Source organism: Mixophyes fleayi, chromosome 4, assembly GCF_038048845.1.
Source record: "Mixophyes fleayi isolate aMixFle1 chromosome 4, aMixFle1.hap1, whole genome shotgun sequence".
Lineage (NCBI taxonomy): Eukaryota > Metazoa > Chordata > Amphibia > Anura > Limnodynastidae > Mixophyes > Mixophyes fleayi.
Window position 1 is genome coordinate 126,209,673 of NC_134405.1, and position 14,962 is coordinate 126,224,634.

A 14,962-nucleotide genomic window follows, 5' to 3' on the forward strand; every position below is an offset into this window, starting at 1 on the left:
CATTGCACTAGTGAACAACTAACTTGAACGACTAAACTCTGAGCTTATTATCTGCATTTACGGTCTAATGTAAATGTAACCTCTCACGGAGAGAAGAAAATATAAATTTTTATATCAAAATTGCAACCTAGGCACGCCACCTTAATAGGGGTTTCCTTTTCTAATTATCTTGTCCATCTAATAGAAAAAAATGTACACAAACAAAAAGCAGTGACAGATGCACCCAAAGTTCCCCTTTCCACAATGGGTAATCCAAAATCACAAACCAATAAACCTAACCATTCTCCCCCGCCCCCTCCATTGTCAGATACTGCTCAACCAAACAACTCAGACCCCTCTGTGGCCCCACCTCAAGTCACATCCCCTACCATCTCAGCAAACAATTTAAAACTTTGCATAATAAGGTTGAATGTGTCCTGTCTAAAATTGCGGCAAACACAACTCGCATTCCTGAGTTGGAACAACGCACTAGTGATGTAGAAGACAATAATCGGTCTCTAAACGCCAAAGTGGATAGCCATTCGCAAGCTTTACAACAATTAACAGACAAGCTTGATGACCTGGAAAACAGGAATCGGAGAAACAACCTCCGATTCATAGGCATACCAGAAACAGTAAAAGGCCCACAGCTTACCCATTATCTAAGTGTTCTGATCCCTCTGGCATTGGAGCTCGAAGAAACAATGGACAAGCCTCAAATTGAGAGGGCGCATAGAGTAGGCCAGGAAAGAGAGGGTGATAGGCCTAGACCACGTCCATTCATAGCCAGGTTCCTGGACTATAGAGCAAAAGAAACAATATTTGGGGTATACAGAAAACAGGGGTCGTTGATTATTAAAGGAACAAAAATCTTAATCTTTCTGTTAGGAACAGCAGGTAACTGCTGTTTTCTTTATGGCTGCTGCAGTGTTGTTCTCAGCTTGGGTGTGATCACCTTACCTGCAGCTCAATCTGACACCTGCCCTGATTGGCTACTACTGGTTTAAATACCTGTCAGCTTCACCCTCGGGCCGTCTCTCAGTCAGGTCGCCGCTATTCTCCACTTAACAAGTGAAAGAGATTTATTCCCCCCCCCCCCCCCCCTCCGACTCAAGTTGTTTTAGTCTGCCATGCAGCGGGCCCCATTATCTCCATGGTCCCCGGTGCACTGCCCCTGCTGCACCAATGGTAGTTACGCCACTGTCAGTAAACCTTAAAGTGTAAGGTCAGATTTGTTTTACCGGGTGGGAGAGGGAGAGATTCAAGCACCAGGAAGTAGAACCTTGAAATGTGTTTGGAGAACAAGTAAGAACACAGGCACAAAAAGAGAGGTAGGGCAGCCAGTTTTTGCAGTTCGTAAATGTCTATTGTTGTCCTTAAAAACTGAGCTCATTATCTCTTACCTGATAATGAGTGACTTCCTTTAAACAAGCAGAAAACACATATTTTTGAAGCTTTATCATCAATATGGACACGTGGAGTAAAAAAAAATTACTTTAAGAATAAACAAATATATAGCCATCATGATCCAGATGGCAGGAATGTACCATTCAAGTCTTCCTACCCCGATCCTTGTCGTATTCAATTTCTAGGGCCCAGAAGTACGAAACATCTGTCAGTAAACATTGTTTGTGGCTACTACGAGTGTTGTGGGTTGGACATACTGACAATATGTCAATTATTATTTCTGGCACAATCTTGCCACTCGCGGGGCTGCTCTCCAGTGATTCACTCTAATGAAAGGCAGATAGCAGTGAGTTTTTCAGCAGATGTGAGCTGCGGTGATGTTCACCCTGGGATGGATTATTCTATTGGCAGCTGAGACAAAGACTACTTGCGAGATTAATGATAACTTTGATTTTCCTTGTATTCTTTTTTTTATGCCAAATGACTTTGAAAGCAGCGAATGTTCTCGTGGCTTGTGATCTGACCGAGTAATTAGGAATGAAGCAACAGAGTATAAGACATGGTGAAAACAGTAATGTGCAGTTTCATGCAAGAAAGTTTCTTTTGTTTTTTTTTGCATTAAAAGTAACTTGTATTATGAAGGGATTACATCTCTGGTCTTCACTTGGAAACTCAGAATTATAATACTTCTTTATACTGCGCATTTGGCACAGTGCACCTAGCAACAACCAAATACCAGGAAAGTTGGTGGGTAGAGATGAACAAAATGCAAACATGGTTCTGCAAAAATTTGCACTTTTTTGGCTGCAGAATTCAGTCCATCCACACCACACAGCAGAATGAATTGACCGTCATGGAGACTAGCAAAGTGTATCCTTTAGACAATAACGTAGTTAAAATCACGAGGGTGAGTGAGTCGAGAGCTATCCATTCAGAAGGTCCTTGTTTTATTGTTAGCCAATAAGACACGGGAGGGGATGTAGTCTGGGGGTTGTATATATATATGGCAGTTTGTATTAAGAGCAGCCTCTCTGCTTCCAGATTCCTCCCTCCCATCCTGCAGTTTTAGGGGTAAGGGTTATTCATATGTATACATAGTGTTTTGGTAGGAGAGCAGTGCAGTCGGTAAGTTTGCATATGGTGCTCGGGTTATCTTGTCATAGGTCACTACTCCCCCTTTTGTTCGTGGTGTCATCACATGTTTAGTCCGACTGTGAGGAGGACCCTTGGCCAGTATGTTAAAGGTTATACTGGTGGTTATAGGGGGTGTAGTCTTGCCGTTGGACAGATATTTAGCACCGGCCAATAGATAAGGTATGATCCTGGGTTGGTGGTACTATGGTCTGACCCTTCCACCATTATTGGTTTTGTGATTTTCTGACTGCCCTGCTCTCGTCCGCCTTTCAGTTCTCCTAGCTTCCGTTATTTGCATTTAATAAATCCTATTTTTATTCCAACGTTAATTTGGTGTCCGTGTCTTCATTGGTTTATTATGTTATGGTATTCTGGTATAATCGAGGAGAGCTTCCCCGATGTGCATTTTATAAATATTGCGAAATTAAAAGTATCAAATGCAGTGTGAAATGGTCATGCCATAAAACGAACAAAAATGGAACTCAAAAATTGCTTCGCTGCAACTTTGCTCATCTCAACGGACAAAAGAAGATTTTTCACATTGAAAACATTATTAAGCATGATAAAAAACCAAATAGAATATTTTAAATGCAAGTCTCATTCTTTTTGCAGTGGATGATCACAAAAAACAGTGGTGAATGACTTCTTTGATATGTTCGTCAAGACGGAGAATATGCAGTGAATTTTTTGCATCATCGCGGAGCTGCACATACAAAGTATTTTAAATAGCGGCCTATAGATTTGGTTTTCTGTGAGCTATATTTGCATTTGATACTGCTCAACACTGACACGTTCACCACATTTTTTTTTTTTTTAAATTCTTTATTTTGAATGGTCAAACAGGAAAAGGTATATACAATACGAAGTCAAAAGTTTACAAAGTATACATAGAAGGGCATTAACATTGTAATGTAGTCTAAAGAAAAAGTTTTTTGACAACATGAGAGATACATTGACCATATTTTCCTTTTATACTTTTGTATAAATGTAAGATACAATAATGGAAAAAGTAGAATGGAAGGGGGAGGGGTGAAGGAGAATTAGGAGGGAAGGGAAAGGGAAAACCACAAAGGTTGATGCATGAGTGTAATCGGAAAGGAGGTGAGATTATGAATGTTAGAGGGTCAGGGGATGGTGGGACGGGGACCGAATCCTGCCCGCCGCACACGGGTCACAACGGAGTCATTAAGGGCCAGAGGGGAACGAGCGTGCTGCGAACTGCCAAGGAGCCCACACTTGGTTGAAAGCGTAACCTCTATCATGTAAATAGTACGTAATTTCTTCCATGGCTGCTACGTGCCAGATTTGCTTTTTAAGGGCAGAGAGAGATGGAGAAGAGGTACGTTTCCAATTAAGGGCTATAAGGGATTTAGCGGCTGTGAGGATATGTGCAATTAGTTTTCTAGAAAATTTATCAAGGTCTGGGGGAGGATAACAAAGGAGGAAGATCCAGGGGTCCTTCGCCACGGGAGCCTCAAATAGAGTGTTGATAAAGCCATGGATCGCGTCCCAGAAGGGGGTGATAACTGGGCAAGTCCACCAGATGTGTAGCATTGATCCCCTGTGGCCACAGCTCCGCCAGCAGTCGGGTGACGAGGAGGGGAACATTGCGTGGAGACGGGTAGGAGTATAATACCAGCGATAATAGATTTTATAGGATGTCTCTTTTAGTTTAGTCGATATGGAGCTCTTAGCTATCCCCAGTCTCATGTCCTCCCAGGCCTCCTCATCTGGGGTGGGGCCCAAATCCCTCTCCCAGTCAGCTTCATGTGAGAGTTGTGGATGGATAGTGGATTCAAGAAAGATATTATAAAGTTGTGATATCATACCCCTAGCCATAGGGTGAAGTTTGCAAAGATTTTCGAATGGGGTAAGGGGACGTAGTAGAAATTTGGGTGGTAGGGAAAGTAAAAAGTGGGTAATTTGGAAGAACTCGAAAGGGTTAAGCACTCGAGCTGGGGGGGGGGAGGTTGGAGTTCTGCTAGCGGAAGCCACTGGCCTTGTTTAGAGAAATCTGATGGAAATTTGAGCCCAGCTTGAGTCCAATGGCGGTGTCGTACCTTGGAGAGGCCAGGAGGAAATATAGGGTTAAACCAAATGGGAGTCAGGGGGGAAAGGGCAGATGTGAGTTTCAATTTGAAGGAGTGAGAATCCCAAATCTTGATATCAAATTTAGTGGTAGGAAGTAATTTGGATGGAGGGGGACGGTGTATAGGGGATAGACCCCATAATGAGGTGAAATCAGGGAGAGCTAAATGTGCCGCCTCTAGGTCAAGCCATGAGGTGGAACCCGAGGGGGCGTATGATGCAACAATTTGTGAGAAATGGGAAGCCAGATAATATAACTTAATATCAGGTAGTCCCCTGCCTCCACTAGAGATGGGTTTTTTGAGAATGTTGAGCGAGACCCTTGGGGGCCTGTGATTCCAAATAAAACGTGTCAGAGCTTTCTGGATATTGGATAGGAGGATGGCAGGGACCGCAACTGGTAGAGTTTGGAAGAGATATAACCATTTTGGTATGATATTCATTTTAACTGCTATGATCCTACCCAGCCATGAGATGATGAGACGGTTCCAGGATGCCAAATCAGATTGTGTTTTGGAAAATAGAGGTGGGAAGTTTTCCTGATAGAGGAGGTCATAACGAGATGTAAGATAGATTCCCAAATATTTTATTTTCCTGGTCTGCCATTTGAATTTGAAAAAGGACCGTAACAGTTCGGCCTCCCGAGGGGGGACATGAAGCAGCATGGCCTCTGATTTTGTATAGTTTATTTTGTAATTCGATATCTCACTGTAGGTCTGGACAATCTTAAAGAGGTTGGGGAGGGAGATGGCCGGCTGAGAAAGCGATAGCAGGACATCGTCCGCAAAAAGTGAAACCTTAGAGTTGATGTCCTCCACCTGCACGCCCGAAATGTTAGGATTAGATCGAATTTGGGAGGCCAATGGTTCAATTACTAGAGCGAAAATAAGGGGAGAGAGGGGGCAACCTTGTCTCGTACCGTTTTGGATGGATAACGAATTTGAAGGTATGCCGTTGATCAGGACTTTAGCCGAGGGCAAGGAATACAGTGCCAGGACGCCAGTGAGAAAATCACCAGTGAAGCCAAAGGCCTCGAGAGCTGCTCTCATAAGACCCCGGGAGATCCTATCAAATGCTTTTTCAGCATCCAGAGAGAGAAGAATAGTGGGGGATCTCCTGGTGTTTGCAATGTGGATGACATCAATGGCTCTCCTGGTGTTATCTCTCGCCTGGCGCCCCGGAATGAAACCCACCTGGTCATAGTGGATCAATGATGGGAGAAATTCATTCAGGCGGTTTGCCAGAATTTTAGCGTATATCTTCAGGTCCAGGTTGAGGAGGGAAATGGGTCTGTAGCTGGCGCAGTGGAGTGGGTCCTTTCCATCTTTTGGGATGACTACAATTCTGGCTTCGAGCATTTCGGGTGGGAAGGGGGTCCCTTGAAGGGCACCATTGTACAGAGAGTGCAGGTGGGGAGCAAGCAAGCCCAAAAATTTCTTGTAATAGGATGCTGTAAAGCCATCGGGGCCTGGGGTTTGCCACTTTTTTGTGACTTAATAGCGAGTTGGATTTCCTCTATTGAGATTTCTTCATTAAGCTGTTGAAGGGCTTGAGGGGATAGCTTAGGAAGTTTAGATGCAGCAAGGAAGTCTGAGATCAGTGTTGCGTTGGAGTGTTGTGAGGAGGGGGGTGGGCCTGTGAGGTTATAGAGAGCGGAATAGTATTGTTGGAAAGCCTCTCTAATAGCAGTGGGGTCGTGGTGAAGTTGGTTGTTGGATTCCCGGACTGCTATAATGTTTTTGTGGGTCCTGGCTGAGCGAAGCCGTGCCGCTAGGATTTTGTCCGCCTTGTCTCCCTTTTCATAAAAGGATTGACGGAGCCATTTAAGGCGTTTGGCTACTTGTTTGGAAAAAAGGAGATCAAGTTGGGCCTTGGTCTCGCGGAGGGCAAGTAAAGTGGCAGGGTCTGGAGTGGTTTTGTGTTGGGTTTCTAGGGATTGAAGTTTGAGGGATAGATCGTTAGTCAAGGTGAAAGTTTATTTTTTCTTCCTAGAGGCAATGCTGATTAAGTGTCCCCTCAGGACTGCCTTATGTGCCGTCCAAAGAGTAGTCCTAGAGATCTCTGGGGTGTCGTTGAGTTCGAAGAATTCTTCAAGGCGAGCCCCGAGCTGGGAGAGTATATCCACGTTGTGTAATAGAGAATCATTGAGGCGCCACGTCATGGGGCGGGGGCGGTTTGAGAAGCCGCAGAGGTCTATAGAAATTGGAGAGTGGTCAGACCAGATTATCGAATGTATTTGAGCCGTCTGGAGTCTCAATGCTAAATCATGGCTGAGCAGGATCATGTCTATTCGTGAATAAGAATGATGGGGTGGAGAGTAATATGTATAATCACGCGCAGTCGGTTCTTTCACTCTCCAGGAGTCGTAAAGAAGCTGGGATTTCATGAGACTGAGGAGCGACTTGGAGGATGTTGGTCCGAAGCGGAAGAGGGTGCGGCCACAGGGGTGGAACGGTCCAAGGAGTTATTCAAGACAGTATTAAAGTCTCCCGCTACGATAAGGTCTCCTTGACGCAGGCGGGACACTAAGACATCTAGATTTGAGAAAAAGCGGTTCTGGTGTTGGTTGGGAGCATATACATTAACCAGGGTGTAAAGTTTATTATTAATTCTGCCTACTAAGATAAGGTACCTACCCTCTTTGTCTGCTAGGGAATCAATGGGTTCGAAGGTGAGATGGCGGGCAAATAAGATTGTAACTCCCCGTTTTTTAGATGTGTGATCACATGCATGGTGTGTATCAGGATATGCTTTTGAACGGAGTTCGGGATGGGAATTGTGTTGGAAGTGTGTTTCTTGAAGGAAAATTATATCGCCCGCATAGAGTTTGAGGGTAGTGAAAAGCTTACCCCTTTTCTGAGGGCTGTTCAGCCCTTTAACATTAAATGAGAGGACTCTAAGACCCATGTGCAGCGAGGAGGTAAAAAATCAGGAGATGGCTTGGTGCAGTGCGGCTGGTGGGTGAATGTTTCATGTGGTCAGTTGGAAAAAGGGAAAGGTTAGTAATGGGGAGAGGGGGGGAAAGGGTAGGAAGTGGGTCACACGGCAAAGTAGGCCGGGACCAGTGGTGCCGACATCGGGAGGGGTTACTATGTGCTGGGGGAGCACATAGGTCAGCAAAGGAGCTAAGAGCTCCAGGGGAGCGTGGCGAGGCATCCAATAGACGCATCGCGCAGACCATAGAGAACGGGTCAGGGGGGTGTCTCCCCTTGGGGAACCTGAGATAGAGACATTGGAACTGGATTAAATGTGGGTATTGGGCGAAGCAACCTGGGAGGGAGGTAGGGATAATGAAATTGTATAGTATTATAAGGGGTGGGAGTTGAGGTGAAGTATAGGAGGGGGGTGGTCAAGAGTGTGGGAGGGAGAGGTCAAAGGTATGGCGAGGGGTAGGAGTATGGAGCAAAACATAACAATGTAAGTAAACATTTTAACATTAAGCATGGTAGAGTAGCATCAAGTGGTATTGCAGTAAAATACTAGAACCATATAACGATACATTTTACAATTGCTCCTGGTAAAGTGGTATCAATTGATAATGCAGTAAAACAAAGATTAGTAAGTAATTGGGTGGTCTCATGTAACAGCCCCCATTCAAAGCAGGTCAGGTATGTAAATAATGCAGGAGGATTAGACAAATGAAAACGTGGGCAATCAGAAGGCACGTGTGGTGAGGGTCTGCAACACAGGAGCACATAGCAAAGATGCTAAAAAACGGTACTAGTAACGGACATAATGCAGAACAGTTTGAGGGACTCCAGGTCCAACCGCCCCGTCCCCCACAGGAGGAAAAGGGCCAATAGGAGCCAGGGCCCGCCAGTTAACGCTAGATAAGACTAACATACCTATATAATGATATAGGAAGTAACATATAAAACAATAAGAGGTAAATATCATAGAAAAAAGTAGTGTTCCTGTGTGAACCTCTCAAAATGGGGGGGAGGGGGACCTCACCGGAAGCGAAGACCCCGAGCTATACATAGGCTCTCTCCAACGTGCAGCACCTAGGCTGGACATCAGGGAGAGAAAAAGAACACATAGTGTAGAAAAAAGAACAACAAAACCTGATAAGGGTAATCAAGTCCCGGAAGCTTCGTTAGGCGGTGGTGATAATGTCGGTACGGTGGTCCATTCAGTGTTGGGAGTTTGACGTGGCGAAGGTCTTGCTGTTCTCTCAGGAAGAGAGGATGATTCGGATGTGGCTGGAAGACCAGTAGTGATTCCAAGTTTCGGAAGCAGGGATTGGGCTTCAGAGAGAGTTCTGGCCATAAGCATTGAGCCCTGATGCCATATCAGGATGCGAAAGGGGAATCCCCAGCGATATTTAATTTGTCGTTGGCGGAGAAGTGTGGTGATAGGCTTAAAGTCTCTTCTTTTGGCTAGGGTGAGTGGGGAGAGATCTTGGAAGATTTGAAGGTTAGCGTTGTCAAAGGTGATAGATTGAAGGCGGCGGACTTCTCTCATGACGTCTTCTTTCGCCGTAAAGTAGTGCATTCTAAGGATGACGTCCCTGGGTTGGGATGGATCCTGGGAGCGGGGTCTCAGTGCCCGATGGGCTCTATCTAGGAGAAGGAGCTCCTCGGGAGTCGAAGGTGAGAGCTGGGTGAAAAGTTTCTTGAGATAAAGGTCCAAGTGAGCGGGTTCAACCTGTTCCGGGATTCCGCGGATTCTCAGATTGTTGCGTCGTGCTCTATTGTCTTGGTCCTCCTGCCCTTCCTGAAGTTGGACAATATCTTGGCGGATTTGGTTGAGATCCGTTTCATGTGATTGTTGATAAGTTACTACTTCTTCCACTCTGTGTTCAAGATGATCTGTTCTATCACCTATGCCAGCAATGTCTGCTTTTAGTGAGTGGAGGGCTTGGACTGATGCTTTGACATCCTTCAGTTCTTTGAGGAGGGATAGGAAATCTTGGCGAGTCATAGGAGAGCAATCCTCAGTGTCCGGATCCGAATCAGAGTGTTCACTGGATCTGGCCGGAGTTTTCTGTTTGGAGAGATAAGGAAGGAGATCGCCTCCTGGCGGTTTTTTACCTCCTCTGGGCATCGTGGTAGAATAGGAGGGAAACCAGTTGAAGAAATAATGGGTTAGGAGGTTTGGTTGCTTCGTTACATATGGTTCAGGGCCCAGGGGAGTAGAAGGGCGTAATCAGCACCCAGGCATCCGCAATTCGTAGGGCGGAAGAATTGAAGGGAAACGTGGGAGCTCCCACATTGTGAGGAATTTGACAGCCAAGGCCCCTCTTAGTATGGGAAGTCACCACATAGTACTGGTAGCACACAATGTGTGTTAGTAAGTTGAGCTGTGGTTAAAGTAGGGGCTACCAAGTGGGAGGGTAAACTTTAGGTTGGTGCTATTATTTCTCTGGTAATATGCAGAAACTGGAGAGACTTATAGGTATATATGTATTATTTCTTAGGAAATTACAGAATACAATGCCAGGTATTGGCCACTAGGTGGCAGCACTGGTTTTGAAAAGGGCAGATAGTCAGGCAATTTGATTGTATAGATCTGGTTGATCTGAGTAGTATAGTGACAGTGGATATTTATGACCCTCCGGACCCTTATCCTCAGCAGGGGGTCTTACAGAATTGTGGGGTAGCAGCCTCAGAGAGGGTCACTTCTACATTTGGTGAAGAGGAGATTCTCAGATCTACAGAGTTTGGGAACAGAGGTTAAGCTGCTGGAAGGATCTTCTTTACACACTACAAGAGTGTGCTATTTTGTCAGTGATCCAGGCAGAAGAAGGGAGCAGTCACTCACCACTTGTTGGAGGGTAGGGGGAGATCAATTTTGCGGCAGCATCTCAGGAGCAGGTCCCAGATTGAGTGTGGACGTCCAGGCTGCACAGCCCCGCCCGGCGCTTCAGAGGGGATCCTAGATCCAGAGGAGAAGGAGGCTGACACAACAATCTAGGGGTCCTGAGGGAGGAAACGCTCCCGCGACAAGATGGCGTCCGCGGGGACCGGAAAAATCGAGGCCCCGGCTTTTCAGCGCAATTTAGGCCTCAGAGGCGCTGGATGGCCTGGGAGCACGGCGGGCGTCTCTTGAGTGGAGCGGAGCACAGCGGGTAACTCCGGTAAGTAGCGGGAGCCGGGAAGGTGGGATTGTGGCTGGTGGAAAGGCTCACAAGGTGCCCAATTAGGAGGTTTTCCCCGGAGCTCCAAATCCGCGCGGCCGTCCGATATGGCTGACAGGCCACGCCCCCACACCACATTTTTTAAGCTCATGTGCCTAACAAATTAGAGCGTTTGGTCTATCATTCATTATTCACTCCATAGTGCTATACCTGTGCAGTTGTTGGACTCATAGTGAGATTAGGTGCAAACTGGTGGATTCAGTCTTCATGAATAAGGCGAAAGTGATTTGACTTTAACAGAGAATTTGCCTGCAAATTCAGAAAACAGGCCTGCAAGGACTTGTATATTTGGTTTTCAGCAATGACTCTTAGCAATGGAGCACTCCTCTTTGTCTGTTACCTATATAACACTTCTGAATTTGCCTGCAAATTCAGGAAAAAGCCTGAAAGGACTTATATATTTGGATTTCAGCAATGACTCTTAGCAATGGAGCACTCCTCTTGTCTTTTACCTATGTAACACTTCTGAATTTGCCTGCAAATTCAGAAAAAAAGCCTGCAATGAATTTCAGCAATGACAAAATTACCAACGCAGCTCTACACTTTGGGTGTAAATTAGACCCTACACTTATTGGTGCAAATTCAGAAAAAAGTCTGCAAGGACTTGTATATTTGGATTTCAGCAATGACAAAATGGCCAACACAGCTCTTCTCTTTGGGTGTATATAACACCCTACACTTATTGGTGCAAGTTCTGACAAAAAGCCTGCAAGGACTTTTATATTTGTATTTCAGCAATGGAGCTCCTCTCTTTGCCACTCTATCCTACCCCTTCTGTATCCCTCTCTCAAATGGCGCTAGATCGCCGTGGAGGGCGATATTTATAGATTCCAAAACTTCCGACATCCGACGTCATGATGACGTTTTGCCTTGTTTTGGAATCAGAAATTGCGTGAAAGTACAGAGTCGACTGTGCTCGGTACTCGGATCCCCTAAGTTCGGTTGGGTTCAGTTTTCAAGAAACCGAGCCCGCCCATCTCTAATTGACACCAACAGTAGGAGAATCAGATGGCATGCACAGATAATAACAGGAACACGGATAGCACAGTGATAGCACAAACTGGAAACAGTGAAAGATGGCACAGCAATAGTAACTCAGACATACACAGGATGATGCCTGTAATAATTAAAGCACTGAAGAACATGAATCACAGTAACAGTAGAATCACTGGTGCATAAATAGGTGCTCAGGGAAAGTAAGATAAGTGATGTAGAAGTAAGACACAGATACACCGAGATGGACTGGAAGCAAATCACAGATGCACAGGGAAAGCCAGATGTCTGAGGCGCAGGATAAACCAGGGCTCAGAAACACTGGACTGAGCAGGATTGCTGCAGCACAGACAGGAGTTGAGACGGAGGCCTTCCCTTTATAAACTGCACACCAAAGGGGGAAATATGGGAGGGTTATCCAGCCAGGAACTTGTGGTTTCCTCTTTTAAATAATCCACGGCACTGTTGAATCTGCACTTATCCCTTGTAGTAAACAGAAGTGCAGGTTGTCTGGAAAACAATATAGGATCCCACCAGGTAATGAGAGATGTGCCTCAGTGTTTAACCAGTAGCTTCCTCAGGGAAATTATAATGTGTATTTGAGTGACTCTAGAACTGCCTTATATCGGGCAGAGATACTGGTCTTGATTGGCTGTGATGCCTAATTAATTAATCTGAATACTAGCCAAGTGAATCAGTTAGTTCCTTAGTGGTTGGTTGAGAAAAACTATAGCAGAGGGTTCTTTAGTGATAGTAATATCTGACTTAAATGTCACCCTCAGTAGGAACCTCATTCATCATCATCATCATCATTTATTTATCTAGCACCACTAATTCCGCAGCGCTGTACAGAGAACTCATTCACATCAGTCCCTGTCCCATTGGGACTTACAGTCTAAATTCCCTAACAAAAACACACACACAGACAGAGACAGACAGACTAGGGTCAATCTTGTTAGCAGCCAATTAACCTACCAGTATGTTTTTTTTTTTGGAGTGTGGGAGGAAACCCACCCAAACACAGGGAGAACATACAAACTCCACACAGATAAGGCCATGGTCGGGAATTGAACCCATGACCCCAGTACTGTAAGGCAGAAGTGCTAACCACTACACCACCATGCTGCCCCGTTATGCCTCATTATGTGGGACCATAAAATATGGCCATGCCAGAGGTATGTACTCCTCTGGAGATATCCCATATATGGTGGGGTATGTTAACAGCTTAAGACTGCCAAAGCCCCAAATGTGGATAGACCAAAGTTTCTTCATAAATCAATCAATATTTTTTTTTACTTGTAAGGTAATGTGGCTATTTTTCCGACATTTGGTGTATTCTGACTCAGATGGGTATGTCTATAACAAGCTGCTTCTTCTGCAGCGCCCTCTACCGACCTCTCCACAAACAGCCAGAGTTTTTAACTATGCTTCACCAATAACAAATGTGGTATGGTGACACCAACCAAAAATAAAACATAAGGGGTGGGCATCATTTTAAGGTGATTTTGCTTGCTATTTCCTAACCACTACACATGCATTTTTCATGCACATTAAATGACCCCTTAATTTATAAAAGATCACAGGAGACAAAATTCTGCTTGTTCTATTTATTTTGTAAACTTATCCTACTTATCCTATCTTATCTATGCTTATACTAGTGTTTATAAGTGATTCTACAATGTATCATACTCCATACAATAACTTGTTTACATTAGTTTTTTTTATTTTCTTCATGTGATTTCATTATCCAATCTATGCAGTAATATTGAGATCCACTGGTAGTTAGTGGTCACTGTCAATAAGGTCAGGCGCTTTTTCTCTGATGTCGGTACCTGTAACCTGCAGCAATGAGAAATAAGAACGCATTAGATTGCACCTATATCGTCTATAGCCACGTGAAAATCTTCTATATCATTGGCCAAGACTACAGTATACACAAAGTAACTGGAACATATATATTTACCTCTCATTGTGCTTCTTTCATACATATGTATGGCTGTATTTGTTGTCTGCTCCTGGCTGAAGGCTTAAGGTTGTGCCCCCCCAGTACCCTCTGCTCCTGGCTGAAGGCAAAGGCTGTTCCCCCCCCCACTCCCCTCTGCTCCTGGCTGAAGGCAAAGGCTGTTCCCTCCCCACTCCCCTCTGCTCCTGGCTGAAGGCAAAGGCTGGTCCCCCTCACTCCGCTCTGCTCCTGGCTGAAGGCAGAGGCTGAAGGCAGAGGCTGTCCCCCCCCCACTCCCCTCTGCTCCTGGCTGAAGGCAAAGGCTGTTCCCCCCCCCCCACTCCCCTCTGCTCCTGGCTGAAGGCAAAGGCTGTTCCCCCCCACTCCCCTCTGCTCCTGGCTGAAGGCAAAGGCTGTTCCCTCCCCACTCCCCTCTGCTCCTGGCTGAAGGCAAAGGCTGTCCCCCCCCCACTCCACTCTGCTCCTGGCTGAAGGCAAAGGCTGTCCCCCCCACTCCCCTCTGCTCCTGGCTGAAGGCTGTGCTCCCCCCCCCCACTCTCCTCTGCCCCTGGCTGAAGGCAATTGACTTGTGGGCTCCCAGTCCCCTCTTTTATACCATGAAACTACTGTGTCATGTTACTGACAGCTTTATGAAGTCATATGGGCGGGGTTTGGGTGTGGCCTGGTCAAATGGGTGTGGTATGTTCAACTGTCATTTGGGTGTGGTCAATTTATTCAGTCATATGGGTGTGGTCACTTCAAATGTCAAATCGATGTGGTCCCTTTATTGTGTCATATGAATACGTGGATTAATTTTTGTAAATATAGTAGTGTAGCCTACAAAACACAAGAGCAAATTAACATGCTACTAATGCCACTTAAAATTAAAATGCATAAATCATATTAAGGTTTTATCTGGCATGTTTTCTGTGTCGGTGAACACTATAAAAGGTAATATCACTTCTCTTACCCCTTTATATTACTTGGAAATACCCTCTAACGTTGGCGTTATACAAAGGATAGTAACAATAACTCCATTTGCTCTATTTGTATGAAATCTGGTAAAATATAGAGTTGTTCCTATCATCATTTATGTATAGTCCCACCATATTACACAGCACTGTACAGAGAATATTTATCATTCTCATCAGTCCCTGTCCCATTGAAGCTTACATTGTAGTCATCAGTCAATAAGTCTATTATTATGTTTTTGGATTAAGGAAGAAAACCCACAAAAAGAAAGGGAGAATGTATAAACTCATGACACCAGCAGCAATGCT

The 14,962-nt window shown here is 45.1% G+C and overlaps 1 long non-coding RNA gene across 1 annotated transcript; it reads right to left on the reverse strand.

The window, feature by feature from the left end:
- Positions 1-13,442: 13,442 nt before the first annotated feature.
- LOC142149955 (uncharacterized) lies at positions 13,443-13,813 on the reverse strand. The gene is made up of 2 exons (XR_012690943.1): positions 13,704-13,813; positions 13,443-13,579 (listed from the first exon to the last, which is right to left on the reverse strand). It is a non-coding gene; the product is annotated as an uncharacterized LOC142149955 (long non-coding RNA).
- Between the last annotated feature and the right edge of the window lie 1,149 nt (positions 13,814-14,962).